This window comes from Triticum urartu, unplaced genomic scaffold (assembly GCF_003073215.2).
Source record: "Triticum urartu cultivar G1812 unplaced genomic scaffold, Tu2.1 TuUngrouped_contig_7051, whole genome shotgun sequence".
NCBI classification, from domain to species: Eukaryota; Viridiplantae; Streptophyta; class Magnoliopsida; order Poales; family Poaceae; genus Triticum; species Triticum urartu.
Genome location: NW_024117864.1, coordinates 6,167 through 11,746, shown reverse-complemented (window position 1 = coordinate 11,746; position 5,580 = coordinate 6,167). Strand labels below are relative to the sequence as shown.

The following is a 5,580-nucleotide window of genomic DNA, read 5'->3' as shown; positions in this document are numbered from 1 at the left end:
AACCGACCATGCGCGGTCGTGAGGTCTGGATGGAGACACATGAACCGAAGTGTTATATACAGATAGGCATGGGCATTCGGTTCTAACTCAACCGATCAATTCGGTTCCGGGTTTTGACAACTTTGGTTACACCTTCTCACAAGGGTAGCTATAGCTTGGAGGTATTGACATGCATATAGATATATCAACAGCAACGGTTTTTTTTAATGAAACTTACAAATAAATTATATGCATCGTACCTCTGTAAGTGATGACAATGTACAACAACATAAAGTTTTGAACTAAAGCATATAGTAATCACATTGTCTATGGATGCTGCACGCCAATGTTTTAATAAGAACAACAAAAAAAGCATTCTTATCACAAGAGTGCTAAATACAATACAACCTTACTTTCTTTTTATAGATTAAGATTACAAATGAATAGTCTAATAGTTAAGATCCACAATCCTTGGTAGCACAATCTTGGACAATAGCACCCCAAACCCCTATTTACCTCTAGCAGAATCGTTGCCCTACTGCAGCGCTCCGTGATGTGACAATTCTGGAGTGTAGCGAGGCCGAACATGCAGACACCGCAAGCGCCGCTCCTTCGGTGAGGCCTCAACCCACGCACGTCGTGGTCATCCAGTCCCGAGTCGGCTGTTGTGTCGGGCGCGTGGGTGATAGCTTGCTACATGCTACTGTTGTGTACGTGTGCTTGCTTGGTGTTTGTTTGTTGTGCTAGCTGTCGTGCGCACTTGCGTTGTGTTGGATAGGAAAGGAGATGACTGCAAGTCATAGGCGCTTACTTGTCTTGTAAAACTACACAAGTTTTCCATTTTTCATTATAACTTTCCAAGCATTCTTATCAGAAGCAAGCGAAGTGTCAACATCCTGCAGCCAAAGTAGAATCTGTACTCAAGGCAAGGTAAATAAACAACAGTAGATTGTCTGCACTTAATGCAAACTGAAGAACATGGGTTGATATTTCACCAATATATGAAGCCAACTGAAGAACATGGGTTGAGATTTCGCCAATATACGAAGCCAACTTGTCTTCTAACACTAATAGAAAGAAACAAAAAAATTATGACTCCACGAACATATCATTAGGTTGATCTTGCCTTGACACTTTCAATACATAGTTAGAGCATAAAAACCTGAGCTTCATGACTGTCCTCTGTAGCATGGTGAAGGCTTCAATAACACGTCCCAGGCCCAGGCAGGCGAGCGACAATAGTGTGGATGTGGCCCAGCCTCGCTCCGAAAGCAGCACAGATTGAGAAAAGCCTCCTTCCAAAGCAGCATCATACTCCTTCAATGATTCGATGTGAAGCAAACACCAGTTACAATGAACCAGGGTTGCTCGGCTCCATTCCAATTCTATGTACTTGACATTGTCAAGGTTATCAAAATAAACATCGTAACTTTTGCATTTTTGCTAAAGAAAGCCATTTTATATTTATAAGTACCTCTGAAATTATGCAATGGCCTCAGCTATCTGTCCAAGAGAATTGACCATGATGCAACAATACTGATGCAACGGTATGCGTAAACTCTAGACTCCAACCTATGAGTGGAAGGCAAATCCAAATAAAGTTGAATACAACATATTATTAAATTTTATGCAGATTAATCCACTTGCATTTGAAAGAAAAAATTAAGACCAGGAAAAAAATTCAAACTTTAGCATTCAAATTTACATCACAAATACTAAAGTTTTCATTGCCGATTGACACTTTATCCCTTCCTCTTTCTTATCCACGGTCCATCTTCTACCTGCTACATCTCTCCCACCTCCTCCCCCAAGAGATACAGACATTTTTTTAGGCGCTAACTCTAGTATAACACGAATTTGAGTAAAACCTTCAGCCCTATGCATGAATCAAATACCATATTAGCTTCAAATTTGAATAGTAAATAACTATGAATTTCCCATGTTTATGCAAATCAAACATCAAATCTGCTCGTTCACAAAACATCTGTTTCATAGAGAGTTACCTTATAAACCTCTGCTCTGGAATTACATAGAGAGTTACCTTGATCCTGAATAGCGGCTTACAGTTACAATATGTGCGGCAAAAGTTATTAAGAAAATTGCGTTATTTACTTGCTCGCATCAATTTAAACTGACAGTTGCTGTAGCTATTTTCAAAAAGGAAATAGGATGGCAAAATAATACAAAGTTCCATTCTATAACCATAAGTAAACTCTATCGTAAATCAAAGATAACTACTACAGGAGCTGATCCATGCTTTCATCCTCATATGTGACACTCTCTTATAATTAACCAGTTCCCCATATTATAACAACCATTGCATTGTAATACTGTAACTCTAATGAACAAAAGAAATCATTTTATCGGAAGCAGGGAGCAATTATAACAATACTGCAAATAGCGGACTATCCATGTATTCATCTTGACATAAAACATCTAATAATCTTGAAAAGCTAAATATAGGATGCATAAGCTACTCGATGGGGGCATAGGTACTCCATGACCTGATCCACCCTTTCAACATCAGAGTGTTATGTACCACAAACACAACTAGCAGTAGGAAAATAAGACCAAAGACATATTACTATAGATTGCAGAGAACCAAATACCATGATTTCAATCCTCCTTGTCTACATACCTCAAGTGGAAAACCGGCCTACGAAGTTGCGGCGAACCGTAGAACACTGTCGGACGAGTTTAGTTCACTCCTGGCCCTACAGCATGTAACATTTTGATCTCTCTAAGCTTCAGTTTGGGAAGATCAGTGATAACAAAAATTGATACCCACCATGCAGCTACAAAGGCAATATTGTAGCTCTGATTTGAAGGCCACACTATAATCGAATCTTGCAGTATACTTCAGAAAGAGTTCAGAGAATTGCGAGAGTTGCGCTGGCATGGACTCTATCAAATTGCACAGTCAGAACAATTTGCTCACTATGTGCTAAAAAGGAAAATGCATAAAAACTGCTTGCTTAAATGTTGGTGCACCCATTGGCATTTAAATAAAATGCTAGTATATTATGGAGTCGGACCTCATCATCATGAACTATTGGAACAACACGCCAAAGAAGTGGTTCCCCTCAACCCTATTTTTTTCTTAGCATGAAACTGAACAATCCTGAAGGCCTGAAACGTGAATAATTACGTACAAAATTAGAACTGAATTTATGCAAGATAGTGTGAATTCTGGATGAAACAAGCAGTCAAACACCATGTGAATCAATAGCCGAATCCATGTGAAATTCTCAAGGGAACTAACTAACTTACTGGTGCAAATCCCCTTGGCGCATCACTTGGACCAGATAGAGCTGCAATAAGACAAAGGGGGGAGAAGTGCTAGTCACAATTCTGCATTTATCGACAGGTCCATTGGAGGAACAAGAAAAAACTCAGAGGAAAGGGAACTGACCAGGAAACAAATTAGGCCTGGAGTCGTCGGAATTGCACGAGCTTGGCCTCGAGGATGAGCCGCCGTAGCTTCTTGAGGTCGCAAAAAGAGGGAGTCGAAAGAGAGAGAGAGAGAGAGAGGCCGGGCCTGCAAGTCGCCATTGAGGTCCTGCCTGGGGCAGATTCCGGTCGAGGATCCTTCCTTCTTATTACAGGACCCTCCATTGAGGACACTCCGTAGCTTTATGTTGGAGAAGAACACGGACCCTAACTCGATCCAAGACTCCTATCTCGATCCAAATCAGAGAAGCACGAGAACAATAGGTTGGAGATTGAGGAGGCTATGGGCGGCGCCGGAGAAGATTAGGGGCAGATTCGGAGGGGAAGGAGGACGGGCGGCGGACGGCTGGAGAAGAAGACTGGCGGGCGGCGGCGGACGGTCGGAGAAGAAGCCCGAGGGCGGCGGCGGGTAGAGGCGGCGAGGAGAGCATACATCGAAGGAAGCCATCCGTCACTTTAAAAAGGACAGCGGGCTGAATATACTAAAGTACAGGGTGTTGTTTGCTAAAATGAAACGTTTTTCCCTGGCTACTCGGGCCAAGGCCCAACTGGATCGCAGCCCAGCTAAGCGACCAAGAAAGAACGTAGCAGTCAATCGAGTCGACAGTATTGCATAGACAAAATTTAGTACCACCTTGAATATATTTTGATTTTTAACTGAAAGCGTAAATTAACGGGGAAAACATATTGTGACGGTGAACCCACGGAGTCAATCCATGCTTTATTATTTTATTATATATATACTAGCACAAATGCCCGTGCGTTGCTACGAGAAAAACAATGGGAGAAGGCATCCCCCTGTGGCATATATGAGGGTATGCGTCTATACTGTGTTAAAAAATCTTAGGAGAAACAGTATCCCACACCCATTTTGTACTATTTGTGAGCGAAATTAGAAAAAACAATCCAAAAATGGTGCTACTAAGATGTTGAGAACATGGACCTAGAATATAATTGAACACAACAATATTAACTTATTACTTTAAATTGTGAGCTATCATACGGGTTCTGTAGATTGAATATGAACAAATAATGAGAGTAGGGCGTTTTGGTGCCCAGGCTCATTTGCATCTTGTTAGATAAAAAACAAAAAAATACAAAAAAGTTGTGCGGTAGAAAATTTGATGCGTGAGACCCGCTCCAAATTTCAAGTCATTTGGACATCTGAGCAGCTCTCAGCAAAATAGACAAATTGAACCAAAACAGTACATGAACAGTAAACATTTTTACAGACCCTCAATTTATCTTTTTTGCTGAGAGCTTGTCAGATGTCCAAATTATTTGAAAATTGCAGCGAACCTCACGCACCAAATTATCCGCACAAAAAAAAATTGGAAGTTTTTTAATTTTTCTACTATTTGTTTTCATTTTTTTTCGTTAGCGCGGGTGCAGATGAGCTCGGGTGCAGAAATGGATTTTCCTGATGTAAGCTATTAAAATATCTGAGTTAGTAGGTTACAAAGTGAAAAATCCTATTTCAAAATATAAATCATATATCAAAAGGCTTTCAGCATCATGCATCACAATATATCCCTCCTCCACCCAACCACAAATAGAGCCAAACCTGCTACTGGATTAGTACTAACTTAGTACTTTGTGTTGCGTGAACCTCGTTACTCCCCATTAGCACTTAAGTTCGAGATGGGACATATGTAGCGTTTACGAGAGTAAACATTCATCAAAACTGGAATTGAAAAATGGTAGCATATAAAGAAATTATTTATGCAAAACAAAAAAGATGCACGACATACATTCTTTTCACCCCTAATATTGCAATCCCCCCAAAGAATTACAAGTACAGACAACGCTTCAATAAGAACAGTAGAATTCGACTTTGAGTAAGCTATTTCATCCCAATGCATGCACTTGGCCAGAACTGCAAAAATCAGATCATAACTATGCAGAGTTGACACGTGTAACACAAAAATAGCAGACCGGCCGGGCCGTATAGGCTTTTAAAAAAAATGTCTACCTTGTAGCTAGCGTCACGCTTTGCAACTCCAGCCCTTCCCGTAAAATCTCTAGACTTGTCAAGAGATATGCAGTACACAACGCAAGATCCATATGCAACCATCCATCCATCGGCTGGTTTGCAGCTGCGTGCGCCAATTAGTTCTTACGTATCTCAAGTTGGAATATCACATCTGCTAT

General features: G+C 40.7%; 1 long non-coding RNA gene across 9 annotated transcripts; it reads right to left on the bottom strand.

The window, feature by feature from the left end:
• Positions 1 to 293: 293 nt before the first annotated feature.
• On the bottom strand, positions 294 to 3,897 carry LOC125531411. 9 transcript variants are annotated; one of them, XR_007293217.1, is made up of 8 exons: positions 3,392 to 3,897; positions 3,250 to 3,290; positions 3,015 to 3,108; positions 2,768 to 2,883; positions 2,618 to 2,693; positions 1,142 to 2,027; positions 975 to 1,046; positions 329 to 875 (listed from the first exon to the last, which is right to left on the bottom strand). It is a non-coding gene; the product is annotated as an uncharacterized LOC125531411 (long non-coding RNA). The 9 variants fall into 9 exon arrangements; XR_007293221.1 differs by having other exon boundaries at positions 294 to 875; positions 1,142 to 1,371; positions 1,454 to 2,883; XR_007293218.1 differs by having other exon boundaries at positions 294 to 875; positions 1,142 to 1,364; positions 1,454 to 2,883.
• Positions 3,898 to 5,580: the final 1,683 nt, after the last annotated feature.